General features: G+C 55.2%; 7 non-coding genes across 7 annotated transcripts; all 7 read right to left on the bottom strand.

Moving 5' to 3' along the window:
• Nucleotides 1-489: 489 nt before the first annotated feature.
• LOC137777806 (small nucleolar RNA SNORD116) lies at nucleotides 490-581 on the bottom strand. Its single transcript, XR_011076631.1, has one exon. It is a non-coding gene; the product is annotated as a small nucleolar RNA SNORD116 (small nucleolar RNA).
• A 2,926-nt stretch (nucleotides 582-3,507) lies between these two features.
• On the bottom strand, nucleotides 3,508-3,599 carry LOC137776822 (small nucleolar RNA SNORD116). Its single transcript, XR_011076329.1, has one exon. It is a non-coding gene; the product is annotated as a small nucleolar RNA SNORD116 (small nucleolar RNA).
• A 2,408-nt stretch (nucleotides 3,600-6,007) lies between these two features.
• LOC137777801 (small nucleolar RNA SNORD116) lies at nucleotides 6,008-6,099 on the bottom strand. The gene has a single exon (XR_011076630.1). It is a non-coding gene; the product is annotated as a small nucleolar RNA SNORD116 (small nucleolar RNA).
• Nucleotides 6,100-9,025: 2,926 nt separating this feature from the next.
• Nucleotides 9,026-9,117, bottom strand: LOC137754101 (small nucleolar RNA SNORD116). The gene has a single exon (XR_011071731.1). It is a non-coding gene; the product is annotated as a small nucleolar RNA SNORD116 (small nucleolar RNA).
• A 2,408-nt stretch (nucleotides 9,118-11,525) lies between these two features.
• On the bottom strand, nucleotides 11,526-11,617 carry LOC137777789 (small nucleolar RNA SNORD116). The gene has a single exon (XR_011076627.1). It is a non-coding gene; the product is annotated as a small nucleolar RNA SNORD116 (small nucleolar RNA).
• A 2,935-nt stretch (nucleotides 11,618-14,552) lies between these two features.
• On the bottom strand, nucleotides 14,553-14,644 carry LOC137753886 (small nucleolar RNA SNORD116). The gene has a single exon (XR_011071617.1). It is a non-coding gene; the product is annotated as a small nucleolar RNA SNORD116 (small nucleolar RNA).
• A 2,408-nt stretch (nucleotides 14,645-17,052) lies between these two features.
• On the bottom strand, nucleotides 17,053-17,144 carry LOC137750312 (small nucleolar RNA SNORD116). The gene has a single exon (XR_011070420.1). It is a non-coding gene; the product is annotated as a small nucleolar RNA SNORD116 (small nucleolar RNA).
• Between the last annotated feature and the right edge of the window lie 429 nt (nucleotides 17,145-17,573).

The raw sequence follows: 17,573 nt of genomic DNA, 5'->3' as shown, positions 1-17,573 counted from the left end.
AGCCAACAGCGTCGCCCAAATCCGTGGGACGGTGGCCCATTTGATTTCCCCTGACCATCAGGGCAAACGTAAACTACATCCCACCTCCCAAGCTGAACATGACATAGAAGCCTGGCCTGGCCAGGACTCCTTCTCTGACCCTGAGTGCAGAGACTTCTGTTTCCTTGCGGGAACAAGGCAACGACCTGAGCTCGAGGGTGGCCTGTAGGTCTCGAGGGCAAGCCAGAGGAGTACCAGTGGCTCATGCTTCCTTTCATACCCGCATGCTGACCGCGGCAGGGGATAGCAGTTTTGGCTAGACTAAGGTGCCCAGAGACGTCAAGTTGTCCTTAGCCTTCCCACGTAGATGGACATCCCAGGCTCCTCTCCACATGGCTCTTTCTGCACGACAAGCCCGCCACCCTCAACTTGAACAATGTTGCTGCGTGAGCCCACGGTAGCAAATGCGACATGGACCTCTCCCTAATTTTCCTTTGGGAGCCACGTGCTGGACCTCAGTTAGGATGAGAAGATGGTAGGTATTGCTCATTCATTTTGTTTAGATTTCGAAGGAATGCATTTATGGGAGTCATCACCGATCCACGCAGCTGCTCAAAGGCTGGACGTGCAAAGTCGCGGACTGTCAGCAAGCTCAATCCTCTCAGCAGTAGGGAGCGGCCAGACTCGAGCCACGGGGCAGAAAGTGCACCCAAGTCTCAGGGCATCGGAGCTCGGGTGCCCCAGGAAGCGCCCGGAATGTGACGGTGTAGTCTCGCCGCACAAGCCCCCGTGGCCAAACATCTAGGTTTCTTCAAAGAAGTTCCGTTTACCCCCACAAGGTTTCTACCAGGAACCTTGTCAAGCCAGAGGCGATGCCCTTGGGTCGTACAGAAAGCTATTGGCATTGGAGATATTCCAATGCCCAAGCTGGCAGGGCAAACCCTTGCAGCAACTGGGTAACTTGCCCTGGCGCCTTGTATTTTCGCCCCCGGGCCCGTCAGTGACATGACTGCGGAGAAACCTGAGACCCATTCATTGGTTCAGAGTGCCAAGCAGTGCATTTATGGGAGTCATCATCAATCCACCTGCTCAAAGGCTGCACGTTCAAAGTTGCAGGCTCCACCGCAGGGCAGCCAACGATCTCAATCATGTCAGCAGTCAGGAGCGGCCAGAGCCGACCCACGGGGCTGCCAATGGAGCTAAGGATCATGGCATCGGATCTCGGGTGCCACTGGAAGAGCCAAGAAGGTGAGGGTGTAGTCTCAGGGCACAAGTCCCCGTGGCCAAACATCTAGGTTTCTGCAAAGAATTTCCACTCACCAGCACAAGGTTCCTACGAGGATCCTCAAGTACTTCACGCCAAAATCACTCTGAGACTCTTTTGCCTCGACTTGCCTCAACTTGCCACACTGTCCTCACTTCTCCAGGTACCATGGACTATACAGAGGCTCCATGCTGCTGCAGGTGTTTGTTCCCGGGCACTCCACCACCTGCCTCAGTGTGACAGAACACAGGGATGTTTGAGAAAAGTGAACGGGGGCACAGAGGCAAAGGGTGATACCGCCCAGCGATGTGCGCTCTATCTCCCCTCAACATTTCATTTGCAGCCCATCATGTCTGTGTGTCCACAGCCAAACGTGAATGCTTCGTGGCACGGATGCCTTCAGAGTGCACGGGCATCAACACAAAGAGCACGGCCGTCCATCAAACCCCTGGTATGGGCCTTGAACTTCCCCGCCTGAGCCGCCTCCCCACCGACACAGCATAGGGATGTCACCCTCAACCGCTGAGACAGCCTCAGGGGAAATGGGATTACTCAGCGTAAGAGCCACTGCCCTCTGGGGAACCAAACCACTCCTGGCGCATACGCTTCCACGCAGTGGACTCTCCCTCAAGGGGAAATGTGGTCCCTGAGATCTTCCACAAGGGAACGGCCCTTGGCCAAATGGGACGACCTCCCACAAAAGCAGATTGTAGGGACCGGTGACAAAACACACCAGAGGAACTCCTGGACTGAACAATGGAGATTCACATGTAGCCATACTTCCTGGCCTGCTGCCAAGACTGGCAACCTACCCTTGGACCACACACAAAGCTAATGGCATGGGAACCATTCCGATGCTCAACGCGGCGGGGAAACCCTTGCAGCAATGGTGTAACTTGCAGTGGTGTCTGGTACTTTCACACTCTGGGACCATCAGTGACGTGACATTGGGGAAACCGTGAGGCCCAGGTACTCTGCAAGCAACTTGTTACCCACAGCCATGCAACGAGAGAACCCAGACAACAGCCTAGACACTTGAACCGGTATGACTTGTCTGGCCTGTGGCCAGGCTCGCCGGATACCACAGTCTCGACGCACCAGCGGGTGGCAGGAAAAATGACACCCACGCCACACATCCTCTCCTGCCCTTAAAACTGTAGCCTTTCCTTGGCAGCCGACTCCCTTGTTTCTGCATGGTTGCGCCCAATGACCTCCTGGTAGAGCTCCAATCCTCAGGGAACGCTATGTGGGCCGGGTAGAGAAATGATGCTTGGCTGTCATCAGGAACACCTTCACGTCTTCAACACAGGGGGAACGTGGCCAGACAGGGACAAAACACCCCAAGGCCTCCAAATCGGCCCCCATGAGAAGACACCATACTGTGCCATGAAGGCAACCTTTCGCTGGACAAGGACCCGCCATGAAGCAAATCGGCCAAGGAGAGGAAAGAGGCGGGACAGTCCACAAATGTGCTCCCGTATTCTCTCCCTACACGTGCCTCCAGATGCTCCTGAGGGTATCCCAAATGTGTTCCGGGAACCCCATGGCCACCGTCGATCTATCCACCCACCAGTAAACCTGTGGGCTTAGCCAGCCATCTCACGTCTCTCTTTCACTCGCCTTACCTTAATCTCTCTCCACCGGGATCCCAACGTGTCACGGCAAGATGCCAGAGCCACCCCTCACCAAGGAAGCTTGCCGTGACCAAGCTTGACTAAGGCATTTTCCAGCCCCTTCACACAGCACACACAAGCAGGACACAACCCGCGGAGGAGCCCTCAGATTGCCTAAACTCCCAGGAACAGTGGCCCATTTGATTTCTCCCCTCATCAGGAGAAACCTAAATTGCATATGGTCTCCCAAGCAGAACATGACAAAGAAGCCTGCCCTAGGCCTGGAATCCTGTTCTGACCCTGAGCCTACAGACTTCTGTTTCTTTGAGGCCACAAGGCAATGACCAGCCGGTGGGGGCAGCCTGTAGAACTCAAGCGCAGGTGGCAGAACCAGCAATGGCGCACGCTTCCTCTCCTACCTGCATGCTGAACCGTGGCAGGGGACAGCAGTCCTGGCTAGACCAAGGAACCCAGAGACGGCACGCTGTCCCACGCCTTCCCGCCTGGATTGGCATCCCAGGCTCCTTTCCCAATGGCTCTTCTCCCCATGAGATGACCACAACCCTCAACCTGAACAACGTGGCTGTGGACACCCACGGCCGCAAATGCAATGTGAACCTCTCCCTACTTTCCTTTTGGGAGCCACGTGCTGGACCTCAGTTCCAACGAGGAGACGGTAGGGATTTCTCCCTCATTTTGTTCAGATTTCCAAGGAATGCACTTGTGGGAGTCATCATCGATCGAAGCACATGCTCAAACGTTGGACATGCAAAGTTGCAGATTCCACCATGGGACGGCCAGCGAGCTGAATCATATCAGCGTACAGAAGTGGCCAGAGCCGAGCCATGGGTCAGGAAATGCAGCCAGTTCTCAGGGCATCTAAGCTCGTGTTCCCCCAGAAAAGACCAGAAGGTGAGGGTGTAGCCCCGGTGCACACGTTCCCGTCGCCAACCCTTTAGGTTTAGCAAAGAAGTGTCGCTTACCGCAACAAGGGTTAAAGCAGGATCCTCATGGAATGCACGCCAGGACCCCTCCGAGACTCCTTCGCCTGGCCTCGCCTTGCCACGCCGTCCTCCTTTCTACGGGTATCAGGGATTATACGGATGGCCCCAGGCTGCTGCTGGCATTCTTTCCCTGGCATTCCACCTGGCTCGGGTGACAGAACACACGCAGGCTTGAGGAGGGTCCACGGGCGCAGCGAGGGAAAGGTCGATACCACCCAGGGATGTGTGTTCTATCTCTCCTCAACATTTCATTTGCTGTCCATCTTGCCTGTGTGTACGCACCCAAACGTGAAAGCATCGTGGCACATGCGCCTACAGAGCGTGCGGCCATCAGGACAAAGAGCGCCGCCGACCAACAAGACCCTGGCCTCGGGCCCTGAAATTCCTCTCCTGAGCAATCTGCCCTGCATCACAGCAAAACGATGTCTTCCTGATCCCCTGAGACACCCTCAGGACAACTGGGCCCCCTCAGCCTAAGAACAAGTGCCCTCTTCGGCAACAAACACGCCCTTGGCACTTATGATTCCACACAGTGGACACACCCTCAAGGGGAGAGATCTTCCACAAGGGAAGGGCCCTTGGCCGAATATGACGACCTCCATCAAAAGCGGCTCGTAGGGACCCGTGACAAAGGGCACCTGAGGAACGCCTGGACTGATCAAGGGAGACTCACCAGCAGGCATACTTCCTGGTCTCCTGCCAAGCCAGAGGAACTTCCTAGGACCGCCACCAAAGCTAATGGCAAGGGAGCCATTCCAATGCCCAAAGTGGCGGGGCAAACCCTTGCAGCAACTGGGTATCTTATCGTAGCACCTTGCACATTGTCTTTCTTCCCCTCAAGGACAAGACCTTGGAGAAACCATGAGACCCAGGTCCTCCAGAACCAACGTGTCACCCACAGCCGTGCAATGAGGGAACGCCTCCAACATCCTGGACCCTTGAACCGGCATGACTTCTCTGGCTTGAAGCCATGCATGCTGGAGATCACAGGCTCGCAGCACCAGAAGGCGGCAGGACAAGATGACCCCTGCAGCACACTTTCACTCCAGCCCTTAAACCTGTAGCATTTCCTTGGCAGCCAACTCGCTTCTTTCTGCATGGTTGGGCCCAAAGACCTCCGGGGAGAGCTCCAAACCTCAGGGAATGCTATGCCGACTGGGTATAGCAATGACGCTGGGCTGTCCTAAGGAACACCTTAACATCCTCAACATAGGGGCAAGGAGGCCACACAGGGACAAAACATCCCAACGGCTCCAAATCGGGCCCAGTGAGAAGACACCATACTGTGCCGTGAAGGCACCATTCACTGGAACAAGGACCCGCCGTGAAGCACATTGAGAAAGGAGAGGAAAAGGTTGGGATGGTCCATGAATGTGCACCTGTATTCTTTCCCTACACGGGACTCCAAATGCTCCTGAAGATATCCCAAAAGAGTTCCGGGAACCCTATGTCCACCGACCATCTATCCACCCAACAGTAAGCCTGTGGGCTTAGCCAACACTCTCACGTGTATTTCCCGCTCGCCTTGCCTTCCTCTCTCCACCAGGACCCAAACGAATCCACCCCTCACCTAAGTAGCTTGATGTCCCCTGGATTTGCCTAAGGCATTTTCCAACCTCTCCACACACAACACACAAGCAGGACACAACCCAAGGAGGAGCCAACAGCGTCGCCCAAATCCGTGGGACGGTGGCCCATTTGATTTCCCCTGACCATCAGGGCAAACGTAAACTACATCCCACCTCCCAAGCTGAACATGACATAGAAGCCTGGCCTGGCCAGGACTCCTTCTCTGACCCTGAGTGCAGAGACTTCTGTTTCCTTGCGGGAACAAGGCAACGACCTGAGCTCGAGGGTGGCCTGTAGGTCTCGAGGGCAAGCCAGAGGAGTACCAGTGGCTCATGCTTCCTTTCATACCCGCATGCTGACCGCGGCAGGGGATAGCAGTTTTGGCTAGACTCAGGTGCCCAGAGACGTCAAGTTGTCCTTAGCCTTCCCACGTAGATGGACATCCCAGGCTCCTCTCCACATGGCTCTTTCTGCACGACAAGCCCGCCACCCTCAACTTGAACAATGTTGCTGCGCGAGCCCACGGTAGCAAATGCGACATGGACCTCTCCCTAATTTTCCTTTGGGAGCCACGTGCTGGACCTCAGTTAGGATGAGAAGATGGTAGGTATTGCTCATTCATTTTGTTTAGATTTCGAAGGAATGCATTTATGGGAGTCATCACCGATCCACGCAGCTGCTCAAAGGCTGGACGTACAAAGTCGCGGACTGTCAGCAAGCTCAATCCTCTCAGCAGTAGGGAGCGGCCAGACTCGAGCCACGGGGCAGAAAGTGCACCCAAGTCTCAGGGCATCGGAGCTCGGGTGCCCCAGGAAGCGCCCGGAATGTGACGGTGTAGTCTCGCCGCACAAGCCCCCGTGGCCAAACATCTAGGTTTCTTCAAAGAAGTTCCGTTTACCCCCACAAGGTTTCTATCAGGAACCTTGTCAAGCCAGAGGCGATGCCCTTGGGTCGTACAGAAAGCTATTGGCATTGGAGATATTCCAATGCCCAAACTGGCAGGGCAAACCCTTGCAGCAACTGGGTAACTTGCCCTGGCGCCTTGTATTTTCGCCCCCGGGCCCGTCAGTGACATGACTGCGGAGAAACCTGAGACCCATTCATTGGTTCAGAGTGCCAAGCAGTGCATTTATGGGAGTCATCATCAATCCACCTGCTCAAAGGCTGCACGTTCAAAGTTGCAGGCTCCACCGCAGGGCAGCCAACGATCTCAATCATGTCAGCAGTCAGGAGCGGCCAGAGCCGACCCACGGGGCTGCCAATGGAGCTAAGGATCATGGCATCGGATCTCGGGTGCCACTGGAAGAGCCAAGAAGGTGAGGGTGTAGTCTCAGGGCACAAGTCCCCGTGCCCAAACATCTAGGTTTCTGCAAAGAATTTCCACTCACCAGCACAAAGTTCCTACGAGGATCCTCAAGTACTTCACGCCAAAATCACTCTGAGACTCTTTTGCCTCGACTTGCCTCAACTTGCCACACTGTCCTCACTTCTCCAGGTACCATGGACTATACAGAGGGCTCCATGCTGCTGCAGGTGTTTGTTCCCGGGCACTCCACCACCTGCCTCAGTGTGACAGAACACAGGGATGTTTGAGAAAAGTGAACGGGGGCACAGAGGCAAAGGGTGATACCGCCCAGCGATGTGCGCTCTATCTCCCCTCAACATTTCATTTGCAGCCCATCATGTCTGTGTGTCCACAGCCAAACGTGAATGCTTCGTGGCACGGATGCCTTCAGAGTGCACGGGCATCAACACAAAGAGCACGGCCGTCCATCAAACCCCTGGTATGGGCCTTGAACTTCCCCGCCTGAGCCGCCTCCCCACCGACACAGCATAGGGATGTCACCCTCAATCGCTGAGACAGCCTCAGGGGAAATGGGATTACTCAGCGTAAGAGCCACTGCCCTCTGGGGAACCAAACCACTCCTGGCGCATACGCTTCCACGCAGTGGACTCTCCCTCAAGGGGAAATGTGGTCCCTGAGATCTTCCACAAGGGAACGGCCCTTGGCCAAATGGGACGACCTCCCACAAAAGCAGATTGTAGGGACCGGTGACAAAACACACCAGAGGAACTCCTGGACTGAACAATGGAGATTCACCTGTAGCCATACTTCCTGGCCTGCTGCCAAGACTGGCAACCTACCCTTGGCCCACACACAAAGCTAATGGCATGGGAACCATTCCGATGCTCAACGCGGCGGGGAAACCCTTGCAGCAATGGCGTAACTTGCAGTGGTGTCTGGTACTTTCACACTCTGGGACCATCAGTGACGTGACATTGGGGAAACCGTGAGGCCCAGGTACTCTGCAAGCAACTTGTTACCCACAGCCATGCAACGAGAGAACCCAGACAACAGCCTAGACACTTGAACCGGTATGACTTGTCTGGCCTGTGGCCAGGCTCGCCGGATACCACAGTCTCGACGCACCAGCGGGTGGCAGGAAAAATGACACCCACGCCACACATCCTCTCCTGCCCTTAAAACTGTAGCCTTTCCTTGGCAGCCGACTCCCTTGTTTCTGCATGGTTGCTCCCAATGACCTCCTGGTAGAGCTCCAATCCTCAGGGAACGCTATGTTGCCCGGGTATAGAAATGATACTTGGCTGTCCTCAGGAACACCTTCACGTCTTCAACACAGGGGAAACGTGGCCAGACAGGGACAAAACACCCCAAGGCCTCCAAATCGGCCCCCATGAGAAGACACCATACTGTGCCATGAAGGCAACCTTTCGCTGGACAAGGACCCGCCATGAAGCAAATCGGCCAAGGAGAGGAAAGAGGCGGGACAGTCCACAAATGTGCTCCCGTATTCTTCCCCTACACGTGCCTCCAGATGCTCCTGAGGGAATCCCAAATGTGTTCCGGGAACCCCATGGCCACCGTCGATCTATCCACCCACCAGTAAACCTGTGGGCTTAGCCAGCCATCTCACGTCTCTCTTTCACTCGCCTTACCTTAATCTCTCTCCACCGGGATCCCAACGTGTCACGGCAAGATGCCAGAGCCACCCCTCACCAAGGAAGCTTGCCGTGACCAAGCTTGACTAAGGCATTTTCCAGCCCCTTCCCACAGCACACACAAGCAGGACACAACCCGAGGAGGAGCCATCAGATTGCCTAAACTCCCAGGAACAGTGGCCCATTTGATTTCTCCCCTCATCAGGAGAAACCTAAATTGCATATGGTCTCCCAAGCAGAACATGACAAAGAAGCCTGCCCTAGGCCTGGAATCCTGTTCCGACCCTGAGCCTACAGACTTCTGTTTCTTTGAGGCCACAAGGCAATGACCAGCCGGTGGGGGCAGCCTGTAGAACTCAAGCGCAGGTGGCAGAACCAGCAATGGCGCACGCTTCCTCTCCTACCTGCATGCTGAACCGTGGCAGGGGACAGCAGTCCTGGCTAGACCAAGGAACACAGAGACGGCACGGTGTCCCACGCCTTCTCGAAGGATTGGCATCCCAGGCTCCTTTCCCAATTGCTCTTCTCCCCATGCGATGACCACAACCCTCAACTTGAACAACGTGGCTGTGGACACCCACGGCCGCAAATGCAATGTGAACCTCTCCCTACTTTCCTTTTGGGAGCCACGTGCTGGACCTCAGTGCCAACGAGGAGACGGTAGGGATTTCTCCCTCATTTTGTTAAGATTTCCAAGGAAAGCATTTGTGGGAGTCATCATCGATCCAAGCACATGCTCAAACGTTGGACATGCAAAGTTGCAGATTCCACCATGGGACGGCCAGCGAGCTGAATCATATCAGCGTACAGAAGTGGCCAGAGCCGAGCCATGGGTCAGGAAATGCAGCCAGTTCTCAGGGCATCAAAGCTCGTGTTCCCCGAGAAAAAACCAGAAGGTGAGGGTGTAGCCCCGGTGCACACGTTCCCGTCGCCAAACCTTTAGGTTTAGCACAGAAGTGTCACTTACCGCAACAAGGGTTAAAGCAGGATCCTCATGGAATGCACGCCAGGACCCCTCCGAGACTCCTTCGCCTGGCCTCGCCTTGCCACGCCGTCCTCCATTCAACGGGCATCAGGGATTATACGGATGGCCCCAGGCTGCTGCTGGCATTCTTTCCCTGGCATTCCACCTGGCTCGGGTGAGAGAACACACGCAGGCTTGAGGAGGGTGCACGGGCGCAGCGAGGGAAAGGTCGATACCACCCAGTGATGTGTGTTCTATCTCTCCTCAACATTTCATTTGCTGTCCATCTTGCCTGTGTTTACGCACCCAAATGTGAAAGCATCGTGGCACATGCGCCTACAGAGCGTGTGGCCATCAGGACAAAGAGCGCCGCCGACCAACAAGACCCTGGCCTCGGGCCCTGAAATTCCTCTCCTGAGCAATCTGCCCTGCATCACAGCAAAACGATGTCTTCCTGATCCCCTGAGACACCCTCAGGACAACTGGGCCCCCTCAGCCTAAGAACAAGTGCCCTCTTTGGCAACAAACACGCCCTTGGCACTTATGATTCCACACAGTGGACACACCCTCAAGGGGAGAGATCTTCCACAAGGGAAGGGCCCTTGGCCGAATATGACGACCTCCATCAAAAGCGGCTCGTAGGGACCCGTGACAAAGGGCACCTGAGGAACGCCTGGACTGATCAAGGGAGACTCACCAGCAGGCATACTTCCTGGTCTCCTGCCAAGCCAGAGGAACTTCCTAGGACCGCAACCAAAGCTAATGGCAAGGGAGCCATTCCAATGCCCAAAGTGGCGGGGCAAACCCTTGCAGCAACTGGTTATCTTATCGTAGCACCTTGCACATTGTCTTTCTTCCCTTCAAGGACAAGACCTTGGAGAAACCATGAGACCCAGGTCCGCCAGAACCAACGTGTCACCCACAGCCGTGCAATGAGGGAACGCCTCCAACATCCTGGACCTTTGAACCGGCATGACTTCTCTGGCTTGAAGCCATGCATGCTGGAGATCACAGGCTCGCAGCACCAGAAGGCGGCAGGACAAAATGACCCCTGCAGCACACTTTCACTCCAGCCCTTAAAACTGTAGCATTTCCTTGGCAGCCAACTCGCTTCTTTCTGCATGGTTGGGCCCAAAGACCTCCGGGGAGAGCTCCAAACCTCAGGGAATGCTATGCCGACTGGGTATAGCAATGACGCTGGGCTGTCCTAAGGAACACCTTAACATCCTCAACATAGGGGCAAGGAGGCCACACAGGAACAAAACATCCCAATGTCTCCAAATCGGGCCCAGTGAGAAGACACCATACTGTGCCGTGAAGGCACCATTCACTGGAACAAGGACCCGCCGTGAAGCACATTGAGAAAGGAGAGGAAAAGGTTGGGATGGTCCATGAATGTGCACCTGTATTCCTTCCCTACACGGGACTCCAAATGCTCCTGAAGATATCCCAAAAGAGTTCCGGGAACCCTATGTCCACCGACCATCTATCCACCCAACAGTAAGCCTGTGGGCTTAGCCAACACTCTCACGTGTATTTCCCGCTCGCCTTGCCTTCCTCTCTCCACCAGGACCCAAACGAATCCACCCCTCACCTAAGTAGCTTGATGTCCCCTGGATTTGCCTAAGGCATTTTCCAACCTCTCCACACACAACACACAAGCAGGACACAACCCAAGGAGGAGCCAACAGCGTCGCCCAAATCCGTGGGACGGTGGCCCATTTGATTTCCCCTGACCATCAGGGCAAACGTAAACTACATCCCACCTCCCAAGCTGAACATGACATAGAAGCCTGGCCTGGACAGGACTCCTTCTCTGACCCTGAGTGCAGAGATTTCTGTTTCCTTGCGGGAAAAAGGCAATGACCTGAGCTCGAGGGTGGCCTGTAGGTCTCGAGGGCAAGCCAGAGGAGTACCAGTGGCTCATGCTTCCTTTCATACCCGCATGCTGACAGCGGCAGGGGATAGCAGTTTTGGCTAGACTCAGGTGCCCAGAGACGTCAAGTTGTCCTTAGCCTTCCCACGTAGATGGACATCCCAGGCTCCTCTCCACATGGCTCTTTCTGCACGAGAAGCCCGCCACCCTCAACTTGAACAATGTTGCTGCGCGAGCCCACAGTAGCAAATGCGACATGGACCTCTCCCTAATTTTCCATTGGGAGCCGCGTGCTGGACCTCAGTTAGGATGAGAAGATGGTAGGTATTGCTCATTCATTTTGTTTAGATTTCGAAGGAATGCATTTATGGGAGTCATCACCGATCCACGCAGCTGCTCAAAGGCTGGACGTGCAAAGTCGCGGACTGTCAGCAAGCACAATCCTCTCAGCAGTAGGGAGCGGCCAGACTCGAGCCACGGGGCAGAAAGTGCACCCAAGTCTCAGGGCATCGGAGCTCGGGTGCCCCAGGAAGCGCCCGGAATGTGACGGTGTAGTCTCGCCGCACAAGTCCCCGTGGCCAAACATCTAGGTTTCTTCAAAGAAGTTCCGTTTACCCCCACAAGGTTTCTACCAGGAACCTTGTCAAGCCAGAGGCGATGCCCTTGGGTCGTACAGAAAGCTATTGGCATTGGAGATATTCCAATGCCCAAACTGGCACGGCAAACCCTTGCAGCAACTGGGTAACTTTCCCTGCCACCTTGTGTTTTTGCCCCCGGGCCCGTCAGTGACATGACTGCGGAGAAACCTGAGACCCATTCATTGGTTCAGAGTGCCAAGCAGTGCATTTATGGGAGTCATCATCAATCCACCTGCTCAAAGGCTGCACGTTCAAAGTTGCAGGCTCCACCGCAGGGCAGCCAACGATCTCAATCATGTCAGCAGTCAGGAGCGGCCAGAGCCGACCCACGGGGCTGCCAATGGAGCTAAGGATCATGGCATCGGATCTCGGGTGCCACTGGAAGAACCAAAAAGGTGAGGGTGTAGTCTCAGGGCACAAGTCCCCGTGGCCAAACATCTAGGTTTCTGCAAAGAATTTCCACTCACCAGCACAAGGTTCCTACGAGGATCCTGAAGTACTTCACGCCAAAATCACTCTGAGACTCTTTTGCCTCGACTTGCCTCCACTTGCCGCACTGTCCTCACTTCTCCAGGTACCATGGACTATACAGAGGGCCCCATGCTGCTGCAGGTGTTTGTTCCCGGGCACTCCACCACCTGCCTCAGTGTGACAGAACACAGGGATGTTTGAGAAAAGTGAACGGGGGCACAGAGGCAAAGGGTGATACCGCCCAGCGATGTGCGCTCTATCTCCCCTCAACATTTCATTTGCAGCCCATCATGTCTGTGTGTCCACAGCCAAACGTGAATGCTTCGTGGCACAGATGCCTTCAGAGTGCACGGGCATCAACACAAAGAGCACGGCCGTCCATCAGACCCCTGGTATGGGCCTTGAACTTCCCGCCTGAGCCGCCTCCCCACCGACACAGCATAGGGATGTCACCCTGAACCGCTGAGACACCCTCAGGGGAAATGGGATTACTCAGCATAAGAGCCACTGCCCTCTGGGGAACCAAACCACTCCTGGCGCATACGCTTCCACACAGTGGACTCACCCTCAAGGGGAAATGTGGTCCCTGAGATCTTCCACAAGGGAACGGCCCTTGGCCAAATGGGACGACCTCCCACAAAAGCAGCTTGTAGGGACCGGTGACAAAACACACCAGAGGAACTCCTGGACTGAACAATGGAGATTCACCTGTAGCCATACTTCCTGGCCTGCTGCCAAGAATGGCAACCTACCCTTGGCCCACACACAAAGCTAATGCCTTGGGAACCATTCCGATGCTCAACGCGGCGGGGAAACCCTTGCAGCAATGGCGTAACTTGCCGTGGTGTCTGGTACTTTCACACTCTTGGACCATCAGTGACGTGACATTGGGGAAACCGTGAGGCCCAGGTACTCTGCAAGCAACTTGTTACACACAGCCATGCTACGAGAGAACCCAGACAACAGCCTAGACACTTGAACCGGTATGACTTGTCTGGCCTGTGGCCAGGCTCGCCGGATACCACAGTCTCGACGCACCAGCGGGTGGCAGGAAAAATGACACCCACGCCACACATCCTCTCCTGCCCTTAAAACTGTAGCCTTTCCTTGCCAGCCGACTCCCTTGTTTCTGCATGGTTGCGCCCAATGACCTCCTGGTAGAGCTCCAATCCTCAGGGAACGCTATGTGGGCCGGGTAGAGAAATGATGCTTGGCTGTCCTCAGGAACACCTTCACGTCTTCAACACAGGGGGAACGTGGCCAGACAGGGACAAAACACCCCAAGGCCTCCAAATCAGCCCCCATGAGAAGACACCATACTGTGCCATGAAGGCAACCTTTCGCTGGACAAGGACCCGCCATGAAGCAAATCGGCCAAGGAGAGGAAAGAGGCGGGACAGTCCACAAATGTGCTCCCGTATTCTCTCCCTACACGTGCCTGCAGATGCTCCTGAGGGAATCCCAAATGTGTTCCGGGAACCCCATGGCCACCGTCGATCTATCCACCCACCAGTAAACCTGTGGGCTTAGCCAGCCATCTCACGTCTCTCTTTCACTCGCCTTACCTTAATCTCTCTCCACCGGGATCCCAACAAGATGCCGGGATCACGGCAAGATGCCAGAGCCAACCCTCACCAAGGAACCTTGCCGTGACCAAGCTTGACTAAGGCATTTTCCAGCCCCTTCACACAGCACACACAAGCAGGACACAACCCGAGGAGGAGCCATCAGATTGCCTAAACTCCCAGGAACACTGGCCCATTTGATTTCTCCCCTCATCAGGAGAAACCTAAATTGCATATGGTCTCCCAAGCAGAACATGACAAAGAAACCTGCCCTAGGCCTGGAATCCTGTTCTGACCCTGAGCCTACAGACTTCTGTTTCTTTGAGGCCACAAGGCAATGACCAGCCGGTTGGGGCAGCCTGTAGAACTCAAGCGCAGGTGGCAGAACCAGCAATGGCGCACGCTTCCTCTCCTACCTGCATGCTGAACCGTGGCAGGGGACAGCAGTCCTGGCTAGACCAAGGAACCCAGAGACGGCACGCTGTCCCACGCCTTCCCGCCTGCATTGGCATCCCAGGCTCCTTTCCCAATTGCTCTTCTCCCCATGAGATGACCACAACCCTCAACTTGAACAACGTGGCTGTGGACACCCACGGCCGCAAATGCAATGTGAACCTCTCCCTACTTTCCTTTTGGGAGCCACGTGCTGGACCTCAGTTCCAACGAGGAGACGGTAGGGATTTCTCCCTCATTTTGTTAAGATTTCCAAGGAAAGCATTTGTGGGAGTCATCATCGATCCAAGCACATGCTCAAACGTTGGACATGCAAAGTTGCAGATTCCACCATGGGACGGCCAGCGAGCTGAATCATATCAGCGTACAGAAGTGGCCAGAGCCGAGCCATGGGTCAGGAAATGCAGCCAGTTCTCAGGGCATCAAAGCTCGTGTTCCCCGAGAAAAAACCAGAAGGTGAGGGTGTAGCCCTGGTGCACACGTTCCCGTTGCCAAACCTTTAGGTTTAGCACAGAAGTGTCGCTTACTGCAACAAGGGTTAAAGCAGGATCCTCATGGAATGCATGCCAGGACCCCTCCGAGACTCCTTCGCCTGGCCTCGCCTTGCCACGCCGTCCTCCTTTCAACGGGCATCAGGGATTATACGGATGGCCCCAGGCTGCTGCTGGCATTCTTTCCCTGGCATTCCACCTGGCTCGGGTGAGAGAACACACGCAGGCTTGAGGAGGGTGCATGGGCGCAGCGAGGGAAAGGTCGATACCACCCAGTGATGTGTGTTCTATCTCTCCTCAACATTTCATTTGCTGTCCATCTTGCCTGTGTTTACGCACCCAAACGTGAAAGCATCGTGGCACATGCGCCTACAGAGCGTGTGGCCATCAGGACAAAGAGCGCCGCCGACCAACAAGACCCTGGCCTCGGGCCCTGAAATTCCTCTCCTGAGCAATCTGCCCTGCATCACAGCAAAACGATGTCTTCCTGATCCCCTGAGACACCCTCAGGACAACTGGGCCCCCTCAGCCTAAGAACAAGTGCCCTCTTTGGCAACAAACACGCCCTTGGCACTTATGATTCCACACAGTGGACACACCCTCAAGGGGAGAGATCTTCCACAAGGGAAGGGCCCTTGGCCGAATATGACGACCTCCATCAAAAGCGGCTCGTAGGGACCCGTGACAAAGGGCACCTGAGGAACGCCTGGACTGATCAAGGGAGACTCACCAGCAGGCATACTTCCTGGTCTCCTGCCAAGCCAGAGGAACTTCCTAGGACCGCAACCAAAGCTAATGGCAAGGGAGCCATTCCAATGCCCAAAGTGGCGGGGCAAACCCTTGCAGCAACTGGGTATCTTATCGTAGCACCTTGCACATTGTCTTTCTTCCCTTCAAGGACAAGACCTTGGAGAAACCATGAGACCCAGGTCCTCCAGAACCAACGTGTCACCCACAGCCGTGCAATGAGGGAACGCCTCCAACATCCTGGACCCTTGAACCGGCATGACTTCTCTGGCTTGAAGCCATGCATGTTGTAGATCACAGGCTCGCAGCACCAGAAGGCGGCAGGACAAAATGACCCCTGCAGCACACTTTCACTCCAGCCCTTAAACCTGTAGCATTTCCTTGGCAGCCAACTCTCTTCTTTCTGCATGGTTGGGCCCAAAGACCTCCGGGGAGAGCTCCAAACCTCAGGGAATGCTATGCCGACTGGGTATAGCAATGACGCTGGGCTGTCCTAAGGAACACCTTAACATCCTCAACATAGGGGCAAGGAGGCCACACAGGGACAAAACATCCCAACGGCTCCAAATCGGGCCCAGTGAGAAGACACCATACTGTGCCGTGAAGGCACCATTCACTGGAACAAGGACCCGCCGTGAAGCACATTGAGAAAGGAGAGGAAAAGGTTGGGATGGTCTATGAATGTGCACCTGTATTCCTTCCCTACACGGGACTCCAAATGCTCCTGAAGATATCCCAAAAGAGTTCCGGGAACCCTATGTCCACCGACCATCTATCCACCCAACAGTAAGCCTGTGGGCTTAGCCAACACTCTCACGTGTATTTCCCGCTCGCCTTGCCTTCCTCTCTCCACCAGGACCCAAACGAATCCACCCCTCACCTAAGTAGCTTGATGTCCCCTGGATTTGCCTAAGGCATTTTCCAACCTCTCCACACACAACACACAAGCAGGACACAACCCAAGGAGGAGCCAACAGCGTCGCCCAAATCCGTGGGACGGTGGCCCATTTGATTTCCCCTGACCATCAGGGCAAACGTAAACTACATCCCACCTCCCAAGCTGAACATGACATAGAAGCCTGGCCTGGCCAGGACTCCTTCTCTGACCCTGAGTGCAGAGACTTCTGTTTCCTTGCGGGAACAAGGCAACGACCTGAGCTCGAGGGTGGCCTGTAGGTCTCGAGGGCAAGCCAGAGGAGTACCAGTGGCTCATGCTTCCTTTCATACCCGCATGCTGACCGCGGCAGGGGATAGCAGTTTTGGCTAGACTCAGGTGCCCAGAGACGTCAAGTTGTCCTTAGCCTTCCCACGTAGATGGACATCCCAGGCTCCTCTCCACATGGCTCTTTCTGCACGACAAGCCCGCCACCCTCAACTTGAACAATGTTGCTGCGCGAGCCCACGGTAGCAAATGCGACATGGACCTCTCCCTAATTTTCCTTTGGGAGCCACGTGCTGGACCTCAGTTAGGATGAGAAGATGGTAGGTATTGCTCATTCTTTTTGTTTAGATTTCGAAGGAATGCATTTATGGGAGTCATCACCGATCCACGCAGCTGCTCAAAGGCTGGACGTGCAAAGTCGCGGACTGTCAGCAAGCTCAATCCTCTCAGCAGTAGGGAGCGGCCAGACTCGAGCCACGGGGCAGAAAGTGCACCCAAGTCTCAGGGCATCGGAGCTCGGGTGCCCCAGGAAGCGCCCGGAATGTGACGGTGTAGTCTCGCCACACAAGTCCCCGTGGCCAAACATCTAGGTTTCTTCAAAGAAGTTCCGTTTACCCCCACAAGGTTGCTACCAGGAACCTTGTCAAGCCAGAGGCGATGCCCTTGGGTCGTACAGAAAGCTATTGGCATTGGAGATATTCCAATGCCCAAACTGGCAGGGCAAACCCTTGCAGCAACTGGGTAACTTGCCCTGGCGCCTTGTATTTTCGCCCCCGGGCCCGTCAGTGACATGACTGCGGAGAAACCTGAGACCCA

Source organism: Eschrichtius robustus, chromosome 1, assembly GCF_028021215.1.
Source record: "Eschrichtius robustus isolate mEscRob2 chromosome 1, mEscRob2.pri, whole genome shotgun sequence".
NCBI classification, from domain to species: Eukaryota; Metazoa; Chordata; class Mammalia; order Artiodactyla; family Eschrichtiidae; genus Eschrichtius; species Eschrichtius robustus.
The sequence above is the reverse complement of the archived record's forward strand: the minus strand, read 5'-3'. Positions and strand labels throughout refer to the sequence as shown.